Genomic DNA, 26,164 nt, shown 5'->3' on the forward strand with positions numbered 1-26,164 from the left:
ATTTTCCGCCACATTTTAACATCTCTAAAATTGGACTGTGTCTGCTAATTGATGGCATCTCACAATTATAACTACCAGAGATTTTTTTTGAGTACTGCATAAAATAATGGCATGTCTTAGAACTGATGGCAGCTTACAGTCAGTAAAATTAGGAACAGAACACATATAATTCAACAGAATCTCTTCTTTAGGCTGGTTAATTATTCTCCTAACTAGGCAAGATGACGGCTCAGAATTCTGGCTGAACTATATTAGAATAATCGAGCTTTCATCAAATAGTCATTTAATACGGTATATAATCACAATTCTCAATTGAGACTGCTACTATGACAACTGCTGATATGGCTGAGAGTCTAGATGGAAATCCCAAAATGGGAATTTCCATTGCCTGAACTGGTAATACCTCCAGTATTAACAGGCTGCATTTCTAATATTTTGTCATGGCACATAATCATATATATACACAAAACTGATTAGTAGTGTTGTTGCTGGGTGCTGTTGAGTCGACTCCGACTCATAGCGGCCCCATGTGACAGAGTAGAAACGCCCCGTAGGGTTTTCTTGGCTTTAATCTTTATGGTGCAGTTGGCCAGGTCTTTCTCCCATGGAGCTGCTGGGTGGGTTTGAACCGCCAACCTTTCGGTTAGCAGCCAAGGCCTTAATTGTTGTGCCACTGAACTGATTAGTAGAAGCCTTGAGTAATATAACTCCCTGAGTAATATTTTCTAAAGATTATTTTATTTGCTAAAAATATTTTATCAAGCAATCTATGATTTATTAACCTACATGTTTAACATAGATTGAACATGGAACTAAATGACTCCTTGCAGTTATTGCTTATTTTCAGACAAATAAAATTGATATTAAAATGTTAGTTTATGAGGGAGACATATTACAATGATCTGATTATATGTATGACTCTCTCCTAGGTACTTGCAAACAATTTATCCAAAGAGAAGTAAAATCAGGCCTTCCCAAGGTCTCTCCTGAGAAGACCCACAGGGTGGCTATTCTGATTAACAGGGAACATGAATCCTACTGAAAATAATAGAAAGGAACAGCCTCGCCCAACCATTTCTGTGGCTTTCTCCAGGTCATTTGTTGACACAGGAGGAAAACACGTTTCGGTCAGTTAAAGAAAAAACATTTTTTTCATAGGTATTTTTTACTGTGGCTGGTTGTATTTTTTCTGATATTAGGAAGTATCTCCACAATCAGTTCCTCAAAATCCAAAGCACTTCTCACTTACATTGTTGTCGTTCTTATGTGCTCTCCAGTTGGTTCCAACTCATAGCAACCCTTTGTACAACACAACAAAACAATGCTCAGTGCTGCACTGTCTCCACAATCATTGCTATGTATGAGCACACTGTTGCAGCCACTGTGTCAAATCATTTTTTGAGGGTCTTCCTCTTTTTCATTGACCCTCTACTTTACCAAGTGCGATGGCCTTCTCCAGGGACTGGTCCCTCCTGATAACATGTCGAAAGTACATGAGACGAAGTCTCGCCATCCTTACCTCTAATGAGCATTCTGGCTGTACTTCTTCCAAAACAGATCTGTTCATTCTTCTGGCAGTCCATGGTATATTCAATACTCTTTACCAACACCACAATTCAAAGGCATCAATTCTTCTTTGGTCTTCCTTATTCACCCTCCAGTTTTCCCATGTATATGAGGCGACTTAAATGCCATGGCTTGATCAGGCACACCTTAGTCCTCAAAGGGACATCTTTGCTTTTTAACATTTTAAAGAGGTCTTTTGCAGCAGATTTGCCCAATGTAATACATCATTTGATTTCTTGACTGCTGCCTCCATAGGTGTTGACTGCGGATCCAAGTAAAATGAAATCTTTGACAACTTCAATATTTTATCCATTTAATGGATTTGGTTTTGGATCAGGATGTTGCTTATATTCTTAACCAAAAATATCTTGCTTTACTTGGGAAGGTCACCCTTTTCCACTGAGCACACGGAATGAGAAGAAAGAATCCAGACAATCCCCAAATGACCAGATATTCTAGTGGTCTGGATTATTAACGAGGTTCCAAGTGTCATGGCTGAATTTTCCCAATACTCACAACTCTCAGTGAGAAAACTCTTCAAGAAATACAAAAAAGATTCCCAAATACAAGTCTCCTAAATGGGTGCTGTGCCCTTAATCACTCAAAGGGTACTTAGAAATAAATACTTCTATCCTTCAACTTGCAACCCCCCCCCAGAAAAAAAACTGAAATAATTATTAAAATTATCTTAGATTTAAAAATTTTATCATTGTAAAATGAACAGAAAATGTTTGGGAAAAGCAAGGCCAGAAAAAAAACTTAATAAGTCAGTTCTTATTTTAGCAAAACCACATAGAAAAGGCCACTTACCAACTTTATGTCTGATCATTACTAGTCAAGACCATCCACAAGGACCTCAATTAACTACTATTTAACAAAATGCCTTACTTTATTTTTATAATGTGATTAGAATGAAATATAGTTATTTTAGTCACATCATGCAATATCTGAAAATAAAGAGGTCTGCTATGCTGAATAAAGTCTGAGAAATTCTGCTATGCGAAAACACAAATACCTGTGAAGTTACAAGATACCTTCACACCCTATTTCTAACATATCTTCTTCTGGAGTAGATATCACTAACGAAAATTAAACAAGCACATTCTAAAGTGAGTCACAACAATCCCCTAACAAAAAGTTCACCTAGAATTAGAAGCCTGTGACAGAAGGCTATTATAAAACAGCTTCTGGCAAAAATTCAAAGTAAAATCTATTCTAAGTCCAAATTAAATATATATATATATATATGTTTTATGCTACTTGTAATTAGCATTCAAATATACAATTCCCATGACTGCTGAGAAGGATACAATATAAAGGCACACTGTCCAGGTAGTCCCCCACTTACAATGTATTTGAGTTACATACATCTGGGTTTCTTTGTACATCCTATCGTTAGTAATATGTAGTTACATACTATGTTACAGCGAGTCATTTGCTGATGTTATCAGTCTCAGCTTTTCACTCACAGATGTTCAAAGAGTATATTTATAAAGACACTGACAATAAAGTGCAATAATAATGAAACTAAAAAGAAAAGAGGTATTCAACTTACGTCAGAACCAACTTTTATGACTGAGTCCTCGGTACAGGGTCCTGTCATAAATCGGGGACTACCTGTACTGTAAATGTTGGCATAACCTTAACTATATCACCACCAAGAAATATTCAGAGACTTCCTCCATTTGCTTCAGTAAATAATTTGGCACGGATAAAGGATAAACTAGTCCCTGTTGCTTCCATCACTCATGCTGTTGTAGTCGGCATAAAAGTTGAGGAAGTTCTATATTTAGCTTGGTCCCATGTGCCAGAACTAAGAAAATAAGGTATTCCCAACAAAAATTCAATTCTAATAATATACTCAGCAAGTCTTTTTTCTAAATTAAGAGCTATTTTACAAGTAGGTCAGTACTTGTACCACCCAGCAGTATAGAATAATTTAATTGCTGTTAAAAATAATGCTCAAATAAGTCTCATGAGAAAGAAAAGACTAATCATAGAAATATGTTCTCGAATTTGGATTTCCCCAATCTCTGCATCATCTAGCAACAGGCAGACAGTATTTACATGTGTACCTTAACTATAATGAGTAAATTAAAAGCATCGAAATCAAAATGTAATGTATCTGTCCAAGAGTGGCAACACAACTGTCAATACCGTGGATTTATTATTTTTAATAATACACAGGGAAGCAACTATTTCACAATAGTTAGCAGCTACACGGTCTCATACAAGATCCTTGGTAATGAGGACGAGGAACTAGACTAAGAAAGAGCAGTCTCTGAAAATGGTGGTCAAACTCTGCATCTGAGTCAGGTCTCTGCTGTAGGGATGCCATGACCTACTGAGAGTTCTAGTTTAGAACACCAGGTTGACGTCAATATCTGCTTATGGTAAGACTCTCTTCTAAAATTTAACATCAAAAAGGAGACAAGAAGGGGTTATTTATTAAATGGCACGTGGCCAAGTTTTAACTAGCTATTCTCTGTGCTGCTCCTCTGGGAGCAGCTACACTTTGAGTTGAGGATGGTCTCTCCTATCGTATTACTATACCAGAGGAACACAGATCAAGTTACCTATTCAGAAGAGAAGAAATTCTGTCTTGCCTTTCTCACTGACAGGAAGCTTTGCAATGCATTCTGGATCTCCATGACCTGGCTCCAACTCCTCATTAGCTCTGTGACTTGGCCTCTTCATTCACCCACCCTGCGAACAGGACTATCCCCACACTGCAAATGCGGCCCCCTGCCTTCCTGCCTCAAGGCCTCCCACCTTGTGCCATCCTTCTGGCCCTTTCTACCCTACGATCCTACCGACCAAAACCTAGCCGTCCTTCCTGATGCAGTCCAAAGACCACCACCTTGGCAACCAAAGTTTCCCAGTACTTCCAGCCAGATGACTGCTCCCATTCCGTGCCCAAATGCAGCATTTTGTTTTTGATATTTTGTTTTGCCTTATGTTGTCTAATTAGACTGTGAGTTCTGAGGGCTATAAGTATATATCTCTAACAGGAATTAAAAGTTCCAAACCCACACACTCAACTTCTAATCGTTAAGTATTAGGAAGGTTCAAGTCCAACACATTACCAAATCCATCTAAAACCCTATATTGCATTTGTGGATCTCAACTGGTCCTGGGATAAAATGCTCCCAGACTCTGAGCTTTATGATATTTCTAACCATCTGAGATGCAGGATTAGATGGAGTACAGTGGTAAAGACCTAGACATCTATTAAGCGTGTCCTGGGGCTCTGCTGAACATGTCTAAGCACAAATGTGGTATTTTAATATTGCAGTTATCTTGTAGCTAGGCCAACTGAAAATACTAAAGCTTGACTTAAAGCAAGCCCCTACGTGTGCTCAAGGCAAAGCTTTGCTTCATCTGAAGTCTACAATTTAATATAATATAGATATTCATATATCCAGAAAAGCACGGGTTAACCAGGAACAAGCTTCAGTTACTAGGACAAAGCCGCCTTTATCAACCTCTCAATTCATGGTCTGGCATATTGATTTTTAGCAGCAGTAGAGAACTTTAGTGATTTAATGAACTGGAAAGTATGATAAATTCTCAATAATTCACATGAAAGGAGAAAAGCAGTCATATGAATAACCCAAAAAAATGGATAATTAAAAAGACTTTTACATGTGGCTCTGAAATGTGTTTCATCTGTACTTAAAACTGAATGGATGAATTTCCACTACATTAGACACACCCAGTCTTCAAACAAAGTAATAAAACAGGCTTGTGTGTACAGGGCTGAGTGTATGAGCAGTCAAAAACTCACACCTACCCGGCAAACAAACCACAGTGCCAGAGGCAGGGGGCCGAGGGCACATTTCCGGTTACCGCAGAGTGTGCACACAGGTAGAACGAACACTCCTTACAGGAGTGCCTCTACTTTATGCTCTACTAAGAACCAGAGTGTTACCTAACCGGGGTCTGGTTTATGTCAAAGATAAAGAAATCTCAACTTCCCTCTCTGTATATTCCATTGCAATACTGAAATAAGCATAAATGAAAAGGGAAATATCAATAGTGGAATAGCTGGATATACTGGCCACGGATGGAAAATCTCTGGCTGAGCTGGTGTGTTTATGATAGGAAACTTTTACCACCAGCAATCATTTTAAAACCATTAGTGGGGTTGGTAATGTAAACGAACTGTTTTAAAGTGACAGGTTGGCCAAAAAAAAAGAAACCCTGAATTTTCAAATAAATTTAACTGGTTATGAACGTGTAGTTTTTGGAAGGCGGGATGAGGTAAATACATTTGGTGTTGTACTTACTGTTTGAAGTGTACATGATTTTAAAATATGAAGCATTTTAAGCAGTTCTGAATTGCACTGGTTAAGAAAGCATCTACATGAAGTTGGCACACGTGACTGAATCCCTCTGAAACCTCGTGCCCAGCCAGGAACATCTGGTGGTGGTGATTAATGACCAAAAGCTCCACGGAAGGGCCGTTTGCTCCAAAGAGGAAAGGTATGTTTTTCTCCAGCAGGTCCCAACCATAAGGACTGGGCCACAGCCCGGCTCTGTGATTTTTTTTCTTTTCACTACTGATGCTGCTGGTTCTCAGCTGTCTGAAGGTCACTCCACTGGATGCTAAGCAGTGAAGGGAGCATGACATTGAAGGACCAGGCAAGTCACCCTACTTCCCCATTCCTCCCCCACCCACACCAGGATGGATTTGGGAATAGTGGTGAACCAGCTTGGGTGAATGCAGAGTAGCTACTGTGCATTCCTTTGCCATAATCAATCTATTGATTCATGGGGAATTTCCAGGAGATGCAGCAGTGAAAACTGTTAACTTTATTAAACCCTGACCCTTGAGTACACATATTAATATACAGTGAGATGAAATGGTAAGTATGCATAAAGTATTGCTGGTGAAACTAAAACAGAATGGTTGTCTCAGGAAAACCACTTGTGCACTAACTGTGTAAGGAGCCAAACCAGCCACTTTTTTCATGGAGCTCCATTATTACTTCAAAGAATGACCAGCAGAGTATGCTTATTCAGACTTTGTGTCTGGCAGACATTTTCTCAAAAATGACTGAAGTGAGCTCGTTACTTCAAGGAAAACTGGCAATATTTACTGCTGATGATAAAATTCTAGCCTTCAAGCAAAAATTCAAGTTTCGGAAACCTTGATTGTGTCACATGAGCGTGAGAGCTCTGCAATACTTAAAGACTGTTCTGACGAGATAGGTGATGATATTAAATGAGTTTGGTTTTTTAAATACTGTATAATGAAACAGCGTTATTTGGAAGATCTGCATAACTCAGTGAACCAATATATTCTAATGACAATGCATTATGTTACAAAATCATGCATGGGGAAAAGATCTATTCAAAATACAAGACAGACCAATGGATTTTAATATAACAGGAGTAGGAAAAGTTCACTGATATGGTTTTAGATTCCACATGGCAATTAACCTTTAAGAAAATACCACTTATTGAGTTTTTGTGAGGTATCAAGGACAAATATCCACAATTATATAAAAAAGCTATTAAAATACTTCAGTTTCCAGCTACAGATCTGTGAGGCCAGATTTTCTTCATATACTTCAACAAAAACATGTATTTATTTTTAAGTAAATATTTAAGTCTTTTCTTTGTTTTCTACTCCAGTAAATACTGATAAATAAAACCCCTATAAACAAAAGTTCTCTAGGATTCTCAGTAATTTTTAAGAGTCTAAAAGGGTCCCAAGACCAAAAATTGTGAGAAATCCTGATGCATGGCACATAAGAAGTTTGGATTTTATTGCAAATGAGAAGGTCAGCCACTAGAGGAGTTTAACAAAAAAGGTTCTTAAACAAGAAACTATAAATGATTGGGACCAGGTTTCCACACATCTGCTTTTTGGTTCACTCTCTTAGAAAAAACAGTAATTCACAGAGCATGATTGTCAACCCTTAATTTCAAAAATATGTTTTTGAACACAAGAGAAACATGACAAGTTCTACTACAAAAATTAAACGCAGTCAAGGAGCTAATTCTCTATTTGTTCTATGTCATTGTTTGGCATCTTGGAATTGACCCAACCTAAGAATATTCACAGAATGTAAGGAAGAAGATTATCAACTGACATCCTCTTTGAAGAACTTGAGAAAAATTTTTACATACTTTGAGTAGGTGACTGTCCCTAGAAACTTCACATAAACCAGCAAGACAAAAGCAAATCGCTCGGAAAACGCCTTTCTCCTGTATCACATCTCCTGGGAGAAGGAGAAGCAGCAATCTTTGCTATTCCCTCATACAAAGCATGGCTGCCAGTGTTTAAGAGATCTGTTGTTCACCTTTTTCTTTCATTTAAAGAGACACACACCAGGCAGATTCTACCTTCCTCCCCTCCAACATACATTTTTAAAAACCTTCCTATATACATACATAGTACAACAGTAAAACCTTCCTATACACTATAATGGAGTCCCTGGGTGTCACAAATAGTTCAGTGCTCAGCTACCGAAAGGTTGGTTGTTCGAATCCATCCAGAGGCACTTCGGAAGAAAAGTCTTGTGATCTACTTCTGAAAGATCACAGGTTGACTTCATAGGGATAAGAAGTGACTTCCACGTGTGCACTCTCCCTCCCTTGCCCAGCCCTCTCTCTGCTGACCACAGTCAGGTGAAAGCCCTGCTCTCCAACAGCTGGGCCCCAGTTTCAAGCATTTCTGCACCCTATCTCCCAAGGTCATGGGAGAGGGTGGGATACACCCTGTCAATATTGGTGCCTCTATGGTGGGAGGTGAGGGTCTACAGAGAAAGCAAGAGCAAGTGGCACGGCTGTTTGGTGGCTGTTTGAACCTGCACTTTGAGCAGAAGGAGTTGCTTCTGGGTAGCTTCTCACCATTTTAAAAATTAACAAGATTATTTGGGGAAGAGATGCTTGCTGTAACCCTAATTAAGAATTTTATCATTTTTCGGGCTTTCTAGGAATGTAGATGCTACTCCACCAATAACGTATCTCCAAGCGGTTTAACTTTACTATACTTGACTTTTCACTATATTTTCCATGAACAAAAATAGGTGGTAGTCTGTACATGAGCCCTTGACCATACATGGCGACCTAAAGCACATGAACAGCTGAGAGCCAAAATCAATCCCTCACTATAGATGACTAGGTATGTTTGCTAGTACCAGGTAAGCAAGACCACCACCTACGTAAAAACTGGATAAACAGAAGAAATGAGGCAGGGAAGGAAAAAAAACAAGTGTAGTAACTACAAAAACAAGATTTTTTTTTTCAACTGGGCTATTCTTAATTGCCGAAACTGAGGGAAATTTTTGTGGTTCAGCAGCAGAAAGGTAGGTCAATGCTTTCCATTCAGTCTTGGCCAACAGTACTGACTGCTTAGGGTTCAATATAAAATAAATTTGTAGACGTGGTATTTTCAGAAGAATGAGTCTTCAAAAGAACAAATTACAGATCAACATTAATCAGTTTCAAAGGCAAGGCAAATTCATCAGGCGGATGCATTTAAAACAGCTGTGCTTGTGAAATTTTATTTCTAATATGTATGGTGGTAGTGTTGTTAGCCGACATCAAGTTGGCCCCCCAAGTCAGGACAATCCCATATACAACAGAACAAAACACTACCCAGTCCTAGCCATCCCTATGATCAGCTGTAGATTGAATCTTTGTGATTCACAGGGTTTCACTGGCTGATTTTCAAAGGTAGATTAGCAGGCCTTTCTTCCTAGTCCATCTTATTCTTGAAGCTCCACTGAAACCTTTCAGCATCGTAGCAACACACAAGCCTCCACTGACAGACGGTTGGTAGCTACACATGAGATGCATTCATAGTTAAAACGTTTATACTCTCTAGCTAAATACAGGAACTGCTCTTGCTCACATACTGTTACAGAAAAATTAAGTAGAGATAAAACATCAACTAGCAAATAGATACGCCTTGAGAAAAAAGATGGTAAAATGTTTACATTTTTGTATTTCAGGACCAGATACTGGGTGTAAAATGGGGCCGGTAGTAGTAGTTATCACCTGTACCTGTCTAACTTTAGCGGGGAGATAATGCGAAACAAGATCAGCCCAAGACTGATCCCTAGGAGGTGGATGTCAGCCATACCTCCGCTCCCCAACCATTTTACCAATTCTAACACCAGCTGTCCCTGCCACAGCACTCTCTACTTCTTTGCTGGGTTCAATAATCCATTGTAATGGCCACACAGAACTCACAGACCATACTTACAGTTAAGTGGTTTATTAAGAAAGTGACAGGATACAACTCAGGATCAGGAAGCAGGCAGGCAGAGCTCCCCCAGAAGAGGAGAGCACATCTCTCCCTTCTTCAATGCAGGACAGCTCTCTCAGCTCCTCTTGGCCGTGCAAGCAAGTAGGCCCCTCTCTCAGCCAAGCAGGTCTCCTCTCGGTCCCCTGAAGACAGGCTCCTCTTTGCTATCTATCACTACTGACTCTGCTACAGGACCCCTTCCAGGCCTGTCACCGCCAGCTCTACAACTGGAACTGGACCCTTTCCAGGCCTGTCGCTGCATTCAGTGTTACAGCCCTTAACCCGTGTTCCAGCTCTTTGAGGAGGTTCCGTGCCTTCTCTCTCTCTGCTGCTTCTTTCTTCTGTCTCAAAAGCCTGTCAGGTTGGCTGCTTATTATATACACAACTCCTTGTCAATTTCAAGGCATGGCCCATCCCAGCCAGGGCCACAAATTGATGTGTCCTCTTCCTCGGTAGGCCACAGATACGTCATTGGCATAATATACTGACCAGTTCCTGCAAGGTGCATACCAATCACAGAGCAGGCTGTAACCCAGGGCCAGACAAAAAGTATCAAACCACAAGTTGTTTACAGCTTACCTAGGAAATGTCAATCAACCTGGAGAACAGTAACAAACCCTCTGGAGCATAAAACTAGGGCAAAGCTAACTCCTCAGTGTTTAGGGGAAAAATCTCTCAAGATGTTTTTGCCAAAGAACCAAGGCAAAAGGCCACAAAAAGGAACTCATTTCACCACATGGTTTATGCATTTCTAGAGACAGACATCAGGTTTATTTTCTATTATTTGATTGCCTATACAATCTTCAAAATAATCATCTTTTACTTGCAAATGACATCATTTACTTGCACTGCAATTTTAACAGTACAAACTCTACAAATATATCTTGCTCTACTAAAAAAGAAAGAGAAGGAAAAGGACTCTGATGCCTTTGAAATATTCTTGGATTTGAACGATACAAAAGAAGACTCTAGAAACACTGTAAACAGAACTTTAAAATGACTGCTATAATCACTGCTGTGGGGATGACTGCAATGTACTCTCTGTCCGGGAACTGAAGGTAAAAGCTGAGATCCTTTGATTTTGTGGGTCTATTATCCTGTACAGTTATATGCCTCTCTGTGGCTCTGAATCGTTTCACAATCACTTTATAGGAGGAATGTTTTAGTTAGAATCTCAGATGAAAAAAGGTTCAAGGGGGACCTGAGAGATGTCCTTAACACACAAGGTGGGATGATACAGACTAATGAGACAAGTGCTAAATGGTAATCACACCAGAAATAGAATCAATAGGTGGACAGTGTCTTAGTCATCTAGTGCTGCTCCAACAGAAGTACCACAAGTGGATGGCTTTACAAAGAGAAATTTATTCTCTCACAGTCCAGTAGTCTACAAGTCCAAATTCAGGGCATCAGCTCCAGGGGAACGCTTTCTCCATCGGCTCTGGAGGAAAGTCCATGTCATCAGTCTTCCTTTGGTCTGGGAGCTTCTCTGCGCAGGAACCTCAGGTCCAAAGGACGCGCTCTGCTCCCAGCACTGCTTTCTTGGTGGTATGAGGTTCCCATGTGTCCCTGCTCACTTCTCTCTTTTATATCTCAAAAGAGATTGCATTAAGACACACACTAATCTTGTCAAACTCATCAGTATAACCTCATCACAGTGACAGAATTTACAACACATGAGGAGAACACATATAATCTCATCATAGTGGTAGAATTTACAACACATAAGGAAATCACATCAGATAACACAATCATACAATACTGGGAATCATGACCTAGCCAAGCTGCTACACACATTTTTTGGGGGACACAATTCCATCCACGACATTCCACCCTTTGGCCCACAAAAAATCACATCCTTGCAACATGCAAAACATATTCATCTCATCATATCACAGCAAAAATTTTAACTCCAAGTCCAAAACCCAAAAATTCCTCTTCATCTGTGAAATCTAGAATACAAGTTATCTGCTTCCAAAGGTACAATGGCAGAACAGGCACAAGCTAGACATTTCCATTACAAATGGGAGAAACTGCAGGGAAAGAAGGAATAACAAGCACCAAGCAAGTTAGCAGAACACATTACATTAGCTCTCAAGGCTTGAAAATAATCCTTTGTTCTCTGAGACAATTTACACAATAGCCCTGCCCTCCAGACTCCAGGTGTTGGCCACAGTCTCCGGATTCTGAGTGGAGGCGCCTAGGCCCTGGGCTTCAGCTCCGCCTTCAGGCCCACTGGGACGGCAACTCTGCTCCCTCGGCTTTAGGCGTACAATTTTCCCAGTCCTTCAGAGTTAGAACTCCACCCTTAGAAACAGCAGAGGCCATGGCTCCACCCTTTGAAACTCTTGAGGTCATGACCATACCTTTTGAGACTGAGGCAGCTTGGCTTCTTGTGTTGTCTCTTCAGCTTCTGCTTTCTGCGGCCTCTTGGCCCTCAGGCCTCACACCCTCATCTGCCCTGCTGGGGCAAATGTTCCAAAGCTCGGTAGCTCCACTGATTAAGTGCCTGGAGGCACCCCAATCCGCCAGGAAGCCTCCTGCACACAGGCACTCAGCTTCCTCGCTCTGTGGGTCAGCAAGCCTAACTCCACCGATAAATGCCCGAAGGCACCCCACTCCACCAGGAAGCTTCTGGCGCACAGGCACTCAGCTATCTCACTCCGTGGGTCGGCTCCAGCACCGTCTCAGGCTGGTCTCCTGGTTCTGCTGCTGCTGGTTCTCTGTCGCTGCCCCTTCTGTGCTGCTGCAGGTTCTCTGCCGCTGCTGGTCCTCTGCCGCTGCCACACCTCTATCCATTCACAGTTTCAAAACCACTTCCACATTTTAGGTATCTGTTAGAGCAGCACCCCACTCCTGGTACCAAATTCTGTCTCAGTCATCTAGTGCTGCTCCAACAGAAGTACCACAAGTGGATGGCTTTACAAAGAGAAATTTATTCTCTCACAGTCCAGTAGTCTACAAGTCCAAATTCAGGGCATCAGCTCCAGGGGAACGCTTTTTCCATCGGCTCTGGAGGAAAGTCCATGTCATCAATCTTCCTTTGGTCTGGGGGCTTCTCTGCGCAGGAACCTCAGGTCCAAAGGACGCGCTCTGCTCCCAGCACTGCTTTCTTGGTGGTATGAGGTTCCCAAGTGTCTCTGCTCACTTCTCTCTTTTATATCTCAAAAGAGATTGCATTAAGACACTAATCTTGTCGACCTCATCAGTATAACCTCATCACAGTGACAGAATTTACAACACATGAAGAGAGCACATATAATCTCATCATAGTGGTAGAATTTACAACACATAAGGAAATCACATCAGATAACACAATCATACAATACTGGGAATCATGACCTAGCCAAGTTTGCTACACCCATTTTTTGGGGGGCACAATTCAATCCATGACAGACGGTAAGGAAAGAATGACTATTTGCAGTTCAACATAAAGAACATTTCCAATAATCACAACTGTCCAAGGATGTTAGACTAAGCTAAACCAAGCAGCAGTGAGTTCTGCATTGTTGGAGATGTTTAAGCCGATGTCCGACACCTACTTAGTGAAGACGCTACTGGCACAATCTGATCAATAATTTAAGATTTTACCACTACACAGGCAATGAATGGGGTAGGAGAAAGGAAAAAAAAAAAAAAAAGACAGCCTTAGACGTCTCCTCTAAAATACCAAATGCCAGAAAACAAAGAAATTGCTACAAAAATTTTAAAAAAATAGTAATTAGAAACCTTTCCATTTACTCAAACACCCTTACACATATAAAGAGACAGAGAGGACGCGCTGTATCTAGTTGTTCTAGAACATTCCATCTAAACCATCCCAGACACACTTGAATTACTTGATGACATCACACACGACAGGAATCTGCAATAAAATTAAAGTCATAAGCAAGGGCAATCTAGCAACATCTTAACCTCAAACTGCTATAAATTGAAGTAAATAGCATTAATCATTCTAGAAGGCTATTATTAAATGTGAAAAATTAAATTTAATAATAATAGTCTCTAAACCAAATTTCAGATGAGAAAAACAAAAGTAGGGTAAGAAAAGCTTGAGAGACAAAATCAGAGTGTACTCAACTTCTTGTCTACTAACACAGAAGGGGGGCAAAGGACTCCATTTTTCTTGTGCTCCACTGATTAGAGAAATAGAGAGTAAAGAAAATCTTTGAGCATCTTACCGATAACAACTAGTAGAGTTTAAAAACAGAGTCCCTGGATGGCTCAAATGGTTAAGCACTCAACTACTAGCCAAGAGGTTGATGGTTCAAATCCACCCAGAGGGGACTTGGAAGACAGGACTAGCGATGTGCCTCTAGGTCACAGCTTTGAAAACCCTATGGAGTGGTTCTACTCTGCACACATGGGGGTGCCATGAGTCCAAACTGACTTGATGGCCACTAACAACAACAACAGTTAAAAAATAGCCTACCTTCAAATCACTAAAGAAGGTAAAAACAAAAACAAAGGAAATAGCAAGAGAGCACAAAGCATAGAAAACGAATGTTTATATTTCACTCCAAGAGAAAAACACTTGCAGATTGGTTAAAGAACAAACAGTAACAGTACATCACTGGTATTTACCAGGGAGCCTAGACACATTAACTATTTTGAAAAGCTCCCAGGAGATTCCACTGCCCATCACTGGTTAACCACTGAAATCGAAAGACAAGATAGTCTGGAATACAATTCATATCATTCACATATGAACGCAAGCAGTTGGCTAGGTTTTGTTCAGAGTTAAGTGACTTGGTTGTATATATTGGTCCGATTTAACACTTGACAGTCTCCTATTTAATCCTCATAACAACTGCCTTAGTTATCTAGTGCTGCTGTAACAGAAATACCCCAAGTGGATGGCTTTAACAAACAGAAGTTTATTCTCTCACAGTCTAGTAGGCTAGAAGTCCGAATTCAGGGTGCAGCTCCAGGGGAAGGCTTTCTCTCTCTGTCAGCTCTGGAGGAAGGTCCTTGTCATCAATCTTCCCCTGGATGGGTCTAGGAGCTTCTCAGCACAGAGATTCTGGGCCCAAAAGGCTTGCTCCCCTCCTGTTTCTTCATTCTTGGTGGTAGGAGGTCCCTCTGTCTCTCTGCTCTCTTTTATATCACAGAGGAGACTGACTTAACATACAACCTAATCTTGTAGATTGAGTCCTGCCTCATTAACATAACTGCCAGTAATCCCACCTCATTAACATCATAAAGACAGGATTTACAAAACATAGGAAAATGGAAAATCAGATGACAAAATGGTAGATAATTATACAACACTGGGAATAATAGTGTAGTCAAGCTGACAGATATTTTACGGGGACACAATTCAATCCATGACAACCACTCTATGTATTATTATCTCCATCATGTTATTACATGTACTAGAATTTCTCCATTGCTTATGGCTAACTAAATCATCAACGCTGGATCCATAAATCCACAAATGCCAAAGGACTACGCATATGCTGCTTTATGAGAAATTCACCAAAAAAAAAAAAAAAAGAGAGAGAGAAGGCAGATTTCATTCATTCATTCAAACAATATTTGTTCATCACTTCTATGTACCAGGCACTGTTCTAGGTGCTTGGGGACACATTTATGAGCACACAAATAAAATACCTCATGGAACTCACATTCCAGCAGGGACAGGGTGAGAGAGGCAATTCACAATCAGTCAGTCAGTCAGTAAGTTATACAGTAATTTAGAAGGTAATAGACGCTATGGAAAAAAGAAAAGTCAAGCACTGTAAGAGGGTACAGGGTGCAGCTTGCAATCAGCAATAGCACAGACTTCACTGACAAGGATACTTTAGTTAAGTTTTGAAGGAGGTTAGGAAGTCGATCATGAATATATTTGGGAGGATATTACAAGCAGAGGAAAAAAAACACCAGCTCAAGGGCCTAAAAGCAGGAATGAGCCTGATGTGTTCAAGAAACAGCAAGCAGGTAAGGATGGCTGAAATGCAAAGCTCAAGAGGAAGAAAAGTGGGAGACGGGGTGAGCTAGTGGACACCAGAGTATGCAGTGCTTTGTGAATCAGAAGCAATCTGGCTTTTATTCTGAATGAGATGGGAAGCCATGGGAGAGTTTTTTAAATGATCTGACCTGTTTTAAAAAGACCACTCTGGTTGTTATGTTGATAACAAATTAAAGAGAAGCCAGGAAAGGAAAAAGGAGACCAATTAGTCATTAGGAGTTCACTGCACTAATCCAGGCCAGAGACTGGGAAAACGGCACTAGTAATAAAGGTGGCAAACGTGGTTGAATCTGGATTTATTTTGAAGGCAGGATTCTTCACTCTGAAGACAGAGCAATCTAAGTTGCTGACAGCCTGGATGTAGAGTGGGAGAGGAAAAGAGAAGGGAAGAGTAAAGTTTTTGGCTTGAATAACCTGAAAAATGGAGCTGGCACTAACCAAAGTGGGCAGGCTGTGGGTAGAGCAGGTTTGCAAAAGGAGGTCAGAAATTCAGTTTTGCTCCTTTTAAAACTGAGATTTTTTTACATATTCAAGGGAAGATGTCAAAAAAATAGAGGAGTCAAAAATTTAAGAGATATGTTCGAGCTGGAAATATACATTTAGGAGTCCTCAGTAGCTACGTGGCATTTTATTAAAACCTGCGACTGTTTCTGACAAGAGTCCAGCAACGACCAAGCCCTGGGACACTCCAAAGTAATAGCCTAGTGAGATGAGGAAAGATTTAAAAAAAATAAAATGAAAACCAGGGGGCCGGTGGTGTAGGAGGAAAAGCAAGCAGAGCGTGGTGTCCTCAAATCCAAATGAAGACAGTGTATCCAAGAAGAGGAAATGCCCATTTCCAGCAAGTGCTGCCAACAGGTGAAAATGAGTTCAATTTACCAACCTGAACATTTTCTTCTGAAAAAGCTCTCATGACTGTTCCCCCCACCTCACCCAAGGAGGCATGACTATGCACTGAATATGATGTTATATTTCAGTCTTCTAATGATGCGAATTCATTTTTCTGAAGAATTATCCACAAAAAAGAGTTTACTCCAATTTAATATTTTGGAATCATATCAGCATATTGAGTAAGAAATAATCATGATAAACTGCAGATGTTAAAGGTCATTTGATAATATTCAATTCCTATCCTTCAAACAATAAAAAAAAAAAGACCTCTAGGTAGATCAGAAATAAAGGATAGATTTCCATTGTCCTATTAAAGAACTATAGTAAACCAACAGCCAATATCGTACTACTGTTTTTCCTATTAAAATAAACACAAGTTTGCACAATATCGCCATTACTATTTGATAATGTTCCAGGAGCATTTTATAACATTCCAGGATGCTAACTCTAGTGTAACTTGCCATAAAACCAAAATAAAAGGTATAATTATCAGAAAGAAGTAGATATAAGCATCATTATCTACAGTTTATTATATAAGTAGGAAACCCAAAAGAATAAACTCCAAAGCTCTTAGGATAAAAGCCAGCTATAAAAATATACCAAAAAAATCAACAACCATCTTATACCAGCAATAGCCAACTTGAACAACCCATCACAGCAGCAACAAAAACATAAATGCCTAAGAAAAACTCTAACGAGAAATGTTAGGACTTACATGAAGTTAACAAAACTATGCCGTGAGAGATAAAAGGTATGAATAACCTTTTATGTCCCTTAACAGGAATGATGACTACTCTACAGACAGCAGTCCTTGACAAAGGACCAAGACGCAACTCAATTAGGTATTTTTTAGTTCTAAGGATTCATCTGCAAAGTATGCCAGGTTAGATGGCAGATTTTACACATCTGATTTTACCTTTCCTCTAAACCTCACTAAAGTGACAGTGAAGAGATATTTCTAGAAGACAGACCCAAAGATCTGAAGAACTGGAAAGGAGACTATAACAAAATCAACAAGTGGAAAGCAGATGGAAAAGTGGCAACTGTGTTATTGCCAGACCAAAAAAAAAGCAGAATGTTAAACCAGCAATGGGGAAAGACAAGAAGCACTCCAGCTGATTCAGCAGAATTCACAAAAGGCTCAGAAACTAGGGGTGAAGGGACGGCAGGCTAAAACAAGGTAAGTAATGGTTGTTTGATGCCTTCCCCACCTCCTCACCTTAGCCCACTGGCCAACCATCCCAAAGCTCAGCAAGACTGGAGACGTGTTCTTAGAAGAGGATAAAACAGATAAATTCCAGGACTGTGAGAGCATGGAAACCTTCTCAAAAGCAACTCTGTCAAAGAGGATGTTGAGATGTTAGTCATCTGGTGCTGCTACAACAGAAATACCACAAGTGGATGGCTTTAACAAAGAGAAATTTATTTCTTCACAGTAAAGAGAAATTTATTTCTTCACAGTAAATCAGGCTAAAAGTCCAAATTCAGGGCGTCAGCTCCAGGGAAAGGCTTTCTCTGTCAGCCTTCTCATCGATGTTCCCCTGGACTAGGAACTTCTCCATGCAGGGACCCCAGATCCAAAGGATGCACTCTGCTCCTGGCACTGCTTTCTTGGTGATAGGAGGTCCCCGTCTCTCTTCTCGCTTCTCTCTTTTATATCTCAAGAGACTGCCTCAAGACACAATCCAATCTTGTAGACTGAGTCCTGCCTTACTAACACAACTGCCACCCATCCTCCCTCATTAACATCATAGAGGCAGGATTTACCACATATAGGAAAATCACACAATACCAGGGATCATGGCCCAGCCAAATTGATATACACATTTTTGGGGGGACATAATTCAATCCATGATAAGATCCCAACCAGATTCCTCTGTGAGCTTTGACAGACTCCTTTACGCAGGGCAGGACACTGGAAGACCACCCTCAGAACAATCTGACCAGCCCAAGAAGAAGACCCTACAAATATGGCCCCAGTGAAAAACAGAAGAAATAGTAAACAGTCCAAAATGGCTACAACAGGGGAAGGAGATGAGGGGATAGGAAGGAAGGGGATGAGGAACCACTTATTATACAATAAGACTCTCATTACTTCTAAATTTTTAAAACTGTGTGCATGCATTAACTTAGACATAATATTTATCTAGAGGACCTAACCTAACCCATTGCCGTCGAGTTGATTCTGACTCATAGCAACTCTACAGGACAGAGTAAATATAATCACAATTTTTCTAAGAATATTGGGATTAGCTCTACGCATTCTGTATCAACAATTTACATGGTACAGCCGCTGTGGAAAACAGTTTGGCGGTTCCTCAAAAAGTTCAACATAGAACTCCCATAAAAATCAAACCAAAACAGTTGCCAGTGAGTCAAATCTAAGTTATGGCGACCCCATGTGTTTCAGGAGCCCTGGTGACAGTGGTTCAGAGTTTGGCTCCTAACCAAAAGGTCAGCAGTTCCAATCTACCAGCCACTCCTTGGAAACTCTATGGGGCAGTTCTACTCTGTCCTATAGGGTCGCTATGAGTCAGAATCAACTCGACAGCAACGGGGTTCACATGTTTCAGAGCAGAACTGTGCTCCACAGTTTTACGGCTGTGACCTTTCGGAAGCAGACTGTCAGGCTTTTCTTCTGAGACGTCTTTGGGTGGGTTCGAACCACCAACCCTTCGAATAGTAGTAGAGCATTTAATTGTTTGCGCCACTCAGGGACGAGATCTACTATTAAAAAACAAACAAACGTGTTGCCTTTGAGTCACTTCTGACTGACAGCAACTCAACAATTCCACTCCTAGGTATCTACCCGAGAAACTTGAAAGCAGTAACACTAACAGATGCACAAACACCAATCATCACTGCAGCACTATTCACAATAACCAAAAGATACAAGCAATCTAAATGTCCATCAGCAGATGGCTGAAAAAACAAAATGTGGTACCTACAGACAATGCAACACTACTCAGCCACCAAGAGAAATGAAATCCTAATATATGCTACAGCATGGATGAACCCTGAAAACATGCTAAGTGAAGTAAGTTCATCACAAAAGGAAAAATAATGATCTCACTTATATGAAACATCTAGAACAAGTAAATGTGCAGACACCGAAGTTTATCAGAGGTTACCAGGGTTGGGAGGGAGGGAGAAAGGGGAAAGCACTGTTTAGGAATCACTGAGTTTCTGTTTATGGTGATAAATGTACAGTACGATTAATGTAATCAGTATCACTAAATTGTACACAAGCAAAATCTTGAACAGGTAAATGTTGTGTTACATATATATATATATACACACACACACACATATATATCATTACAAAAATAAAAAAAAGTTTTTCAAATAAACAGAAAAATGAAGAAAAAAAGAAAGATATGGCATTAAGGACAGAGATCAATGCATAGGTAAGACCCAAAACAAAATAGACTCAAAGATACTCAAGATCTTAAAATATAATAAAGAAAAGACCAAAAACCAATGAGGAAAGGATGGACTACTTGACAAACGGTGCTGGTAGAACTGGCTAATTGGGGAAGAGGAAGGGGTTGTAGAAGATCAAGTCATATCCATCCATGATAAAGAATTAAACATAAAAGTCAAATATATTCATCAATTTTTTGCTTCCTTCACTTCGTCTCTAGGCTCCTGAAACACAAATGTTTACAAGGAAACAGCAGAAAGGACAAAAGATGAAAACACATCTACCTGAACACATAAAAACATTTTATTACTTAGAAAACACCAGAAAGTGAATTAAAGCACAAATAATGGGTTGGGGGGGGTATCACTACAAATACTGTAAAGGCACAATGCTTTTAATATGTTAACATAAATCAGGTATTTCAAATCTGTTTTTTAAAACCAAAAAAAGAATAAATGTGTAAAGTATCTGAACAGACAATTTCCAAAAGGAAAAACAAAAAATGACTAATCTCGTTAGTTACCAGAAACTATCTATTAAATTACGTTTTCATAAAAAATCAGGAAAGATTAAAGACAAGAGTGCGAGCATGGTATGAGACCATCTAGCATGTAGGGGACTACGACACGTCATAAGTAATTCAACAACACACCTCAAGAGTCATAAAAACAGCTTACCTCTGCCCCCGGAATTCTACTGCAATAAATCTACCTTAAGCAAGTAAGAGACCCTGAGGCTTTCAGTTATCAACGAGAAAAATTAGTAACAGACATCTGACTTTGATTTTAGGTTTTTCTTATCCACAAAACCAAATATTAACTGTAAAAATTCCTGACCAAATCCTCCTATGGTTCTTTCACCCAAAATTGCTAATCTTTTCTTTGTTGTTGGAAGCCAGGCTTACTTAAATTTCAAAACTTATCATGGCTGCTGGTGGGTGGGGAGCCAGAGACCACCTTGTGACCAGATTATGGATTGATCTCAGTAAAAGGGGGTGGATAGGATACAATCAATCATGTGAGATTAGCCAATGGGTGATCTTCTATTCTTCTGCCTCTTCTTTATAAACTTCACTGTAACTAGCTCACTTCCAGCCATTGTTTTTGGAATCAGAACGGTCTCCCTATATGCACACAGATTAACGGCTCAGAATAAACCTTGTGTTTCAATTTCTTTGAGTTTTGATTATTTTTAACACAATGAAGGGCATTTATCCCAGCTCTGCCTGTCTGTCTGCTGTTCTGAGCCCACCTTCTTTGGTACACCCTCTTGGAGCCTTTTGGTTCATTCCATTTGGTTCATTCCATCTCCCCAAAACTCAACAGTTCAGGCACCATTGTTACTTCTATTCTAAAAATAAAGAAAATGTGATTAAAGAATAGGTAATTAAAGCTACTTAGCTAGAAAGTGGCCAAACTAAGATTTGTACCCAATTTAATACCTATATTCCCAACTACTTAAAATAGAAATAATATGTCAAGCAATAGAAAAACAGGTCAATAAACTTTGGCATGGCCATCATTGAAATCCTACTTTCAACCAAGATTTAAGGGCATGGGAAATGTTCATGATATAATGTTAAGGGAAAGTGCAATATCTAAAAATGAAGATAAAATTAAAACGACAATTTTGTTTAAAAATACGTCTATGCACACAAATAAAAAGGGCCAAATGAAAGCACATCTTTGCATTAACAATTGTGCATTTCTAGATGTGATTATATGTGATTTTTATTTTCTTAAATTTTTTTCAGCAATTCCCAAAATGTCAAACAGAAGAATAACTAACTTTTACTTTAAAATGTTTAAAAACCATAAAACAACAAAAATTCTCAACTGTAGTTTATTTGGGAAAAAAAGGAGGTTTCAATAACTACATATTAATGCACTTTCAAGGAGTTTGTTACTGGGTAACTGGTTTAAAAAAAAAAACCCTTGCCTTCGAGTCAATTCCGACTCAATGACCCTACAGGACAGAGTAGAATTTCTTCATAGGGTTTCCAAGGAACGCCTGGTGGATTCGAACTGCCGACCTTTTGGTTAGCAGCCGTAGCTCTTAACCACTACCTCACCAGGGTTTCCAACTAGGTTAAAGACACACTAAATTGAGAAGGCTTAAAATTAACATTTTTTACAATGTGATGGAAAAAGGAAAGATTAGGTGAGCAGTTACCATGTTAGCAGCAAAGTGTTACTGTTTAAGCTAAGGCCCATCAAATGACTGGGTTTTCCACCATCACTATCCCTGTCTCACAGAGTGAAATGGGAAAGAAAAAGAATTAGTCTTACAGAATTTGCTTGCTAGCACAGTTTACTGAAATTTAACTTGCATGTAACACAGGATATATTAGAAAGAGAAAACCTCTTCAACTCTCAGAATCACTGGAATCGTAAAGGCACGCCGGAAGTGACTGAATTCTGATTACTGATTATACAGTAAAGTTTGAAAGGTTTAATTTAAAAAAAAAAAAAAAGCCCGAGACACTTAAATGGCGCATTTCTGTACTATTTTATTCAGAAAAGCTCCTTGCAAGGCAAACTGAAATTCAATGGCTACAGAGTTACTGTTTCGAGCATAAACGAGTGAACAATGTTTAAAATTGAGTTTGGATGTGTGTTGGGACAGGGAGGCAGTGAGCAAATATGTAGACTATGTTTTTCCTTTGTTAAAGTATAGCGTTACAAGTGTTTTAGCTTTTTGTAGTCAATTCTGGCAGGGCACTTCCTAGGAATACAACAACTTAAAACCTGACAATGACATTTCTGGCACAAATTATGAAAGCTTTTTAGCATAGCTGTATTATACTTTACTTTTTAAATTTCTTAATTATAAAATATCTTAGAATTAGAGAAACAATGCATACAATTCTTAGGTTTCTGTGTCCCAAAGGAAAATCGTTTAAAAGCTACTTTTCCACCTCACTCTGAAACTTAGTTAAGTAAGTTCTGAGTGCAAGGACCAGGAAATGATGAATATTCAGCGGAGAACAATACAGCTGTTAGCAGTTATCACCCTATACAACTGCATTAATAAGTAATTCTGTAATTACCTTAGAAATCAAGCCTGGGACTGAATGAGCTCACCCTTACCTGCTCTGAGGCCAAGAGCTGAAATGTGTACGTGATTCAAAACCTTCAGAAAAGGAAATCCTATTTAGAAACCCAAAGGTAGGAGGACCCGCCCACTTCCCCTCGAGGACTCGTTGCTATGGAAACCCACAGTAACCCTTTAGAGCCAGTACAGTTTGGGGGAGGGGTAATCCCCCTTGAAGTTGGAAGAGGGTTAAAAGGGGGCTGGGTTGAGAGTTGTAAAAAAGGGAAAACCCTAGGCTTTGGCAGGGAGGTCAGAAAAGGCGAGATTGGTAATCACAACAGAAGTTCAAAACACCATTTAAAACAATGTTCCGGGAGCTAGAGTCAATTAGTTCAGCTTAAGTTTGAACCATTAGAGATGCTTCCCTCCCTCTCCGGTGGGAAACAAACCACGCTTTGTGAGTTCCTGTCTATGAAAAAATGAAGCTGGAGCTTCATCGCAAACTGAATGCCACTTCATTAAACTAAAGTCTTGTTTTTTGTTTTTTTTTTAATTAGACCAGTGATTACCCAACTCCGTTGCACATTAGAATCTGTTGCACTGGAGATCTTTAAAAAAAATAAATTGTGATTTAACTGATGTGGGACGCGGCTTGGCCATGGGACGTTTTAAAAGCTCCCCAGTGATTTCTTGTGTGCAGCCCAGTTTGGGAACTAGTGTCTTAAATGACACGGCGAGGTGGCGGGGAGTTTGAAAAAAAGAAAACGGAAGAAAGCACAATGATCTTTTTAAGACTAATAATAGAATTAGCTGGCTTTCTCCAAGCACATGCAGGACAATAGGTTGCTTGATACATTCTGGAGCCCCCAGAATGTCCTAACAACACTTTCTTTGAGATAAAAAGATCAAGCAGTATAAGCCTTTTCTTCCCGAGAGAGCAAACACCTTCTTACCAAAAGTCTAAACTTCTACATCTATTTTAAGAGCGACTGAGCCACGAATGCCACTCAGAAGTTGGGAGGACAAGCTCCAGAACCCGAGGAAACCGACCCGCAAGATCGCCCACTACCACTAGCCGGGGTCCTGCGGGGACCAGGGCTGGGCAAGCCCGCGGCGTCGGGCCCAGGAGCCCCCAGCCCGCGCCCTGTCCCTCGGGTCCCGCCTGCAGCGCCTCAATAAAGTTACTTGGGGAAAGTTCACTCCAGTTTCCCACCGGGCGCCTGCCCGGGCGAGGGGCGCGGGTCCGGCCACCTGCTCAGCGCCAAGGCTGCCCCGCTGCGCCCCCTCTCCGGATTTCCGCCACCTCCGGGGCTCGCGCACCCTGCGGGCGCCCGCACAACCGGCTAGAGCCCCACCGGGCTCGCCTCACCCCTCTCCGGAGCTCTTCGACTGCAGCCCGCCCTGCCTCTCGCCCGGGGCGTCGGGACCCCCTTGCAAGCCCAGAACGCCTCACTTGGAACCCTCTGGGGAGGCCCGCCCGCGCGGCTAGCGCCTCTGGAGCCCGGGCGAGGGATCCGCGGTTCCCTGCATCCCCCGGGCCGAGGTCAGCCCACCCGCCCAGGGCCTGCCCGGCTGCGCTCGGCCCCCCCAGACCGCGGCTGGGCGCGCGCCTCTGCCCGAGCGGCTGGGCGCTGCGCACGCGCGGAGACACCCACCCGCTCCTCCGCGGCGCCTCCACTCACCGCCCGCGCTCCTCGTCGCCTTGGGCGCCGCCGTCCGCTCTTCTCGCTGCTCTCCGCCCGGGCTCGGCGCCCGCTCCTCAAGCCCCGGCCCGGGCACTCGGGAATCCAGCGCCCGGCGGGCTTGGCGGGCACCCGCACGCAGGTCACGCTCCGCGGGGCTGCTCTCTCGCGCTCGAGCACCGGTAGGGGGTGGGGCCGAGTGGGCGGCGCGCCCGAAGGCGGTCTTGGACACCGGGCATGCGCAGTGTCCCACTCTCGCTGGGGTCAGGCTGCCAAGTGGGCGGGGTACCCAGGAGCTTTGGCAGAGAGGAAGATGGAGGGTTAGGAGTCCCTTTCCTTTAGTCACCTTCGTCCTTGTCCCACAAAGTGCAGTTTTCTTCTTTGGTTCACTCATCGATCAATGTATTAAGCATTTATTGAACACCTACTTTAGCAGAGCCGCTGTGCGGGATACTGGGTATATTTGGGTAATGCGGGACTGGATAGCATTTGGCATTGGGGCTCCTTTTCCAGCACTGATTCCAGCCTTCTCCTTGAGCAGATAGAGTATAAATAGGGTTCACCCACTCTTACGGAAATACTGCTGGCTGATGAGTTCCAGGAGGATTCTTTGAGAAGCTTGGAAGGAGTTGGAGTGAGAAGATAAGTTCAACTGGAGAGGAAGATGAACACAAAGGCACTATGGTAGAAAGCTGAATGTGTGAGCCCACGGACCCTCTCGGGAACCGATCTACCTTGAGTTTATTTTTCATAATGAAGGGTGGAAAAAGGTAGTTGAAGCTTCTCTGGAATCATTCCTTAATGCTTAGCCCGAATTTTCAGCTTTATTCGTGGGTAATTTGGAGGTGGGGAAGTGTTAGTCTGATTAAATGCAGAATTTAGAAATAAAGTGAAGACTGGAGAGGCTTAAAATGCTATAGTATATATTTTAGATAAGAACTAGGAGGGAGTTGAAGCGTGGGCATGAGGAATGGAAAAGTGGAAACGTTTCCAGAGATTGTGGGAGCAGAATGATTCCCTCCTTTGAGAGTAGAGAGCTGTTTACCATGACAGACTTCATTAAATTAGATCATCATCCTTGGTAAGTATTTATTAGTGGGCAAACTAGACATATAAAATGTGTAGCTACAGTCATTAAATGCTCCTTTTACCATGAGTTTAACCCTGGAAGAACATATTTCTGTTCAACTGAAAAATCATTAATTTGAGAGAAAGTTTATAGTAAAAAATACATGAGTTTTGGAAAACAAAAACCTGTTTAAAAGTCCAGATGCCCCATAATAAGCTGTGTGATCTTGGGCAAATTACCTAATATCTTTGAGCCTTAGTGTGCT

At 41.1% G+C, this 26,164-nt stretch overlaps 1 protein-coding gene across 1 annotated transcript in view; it reads right to left on the bottom strand.

The window, feature by feature from the left end:
* Positions 1–25,068, bottom strand: part of BTBD3 (BTB domain containing 3) — a 42,965-nt gene extending 17,897 nt beyond the window's left edge. The window contains exon 1 of the mRNA XM_004376465.3: positions 24,831–25,068. The gene's annotated coding sequence lies outside the window, so the exon portion shown is untranslated. The remainder of the gene's footprint in view (positions 1–24,830) is intronic.
* Positions 25,069–26,164: the final 1,096 nt, after the last annotated feature.

This window comes from Trichechus manatus, unplaced genomic scaffold (assembly GCF_000243295.1).
Source record: "Trichechus manatus latirostris isolate Lorelei unplaced genomic scaffold, TriManLat1.0 scaffold00042, whole genome shotgun sequence".
Taxonomy (NCBI): domain Eukaryota; kingdom Metazoa; phylum Chordata; class Mammalia; order Sirenia; family Trichechidae; genus Trichechus; species Trichechus manatus.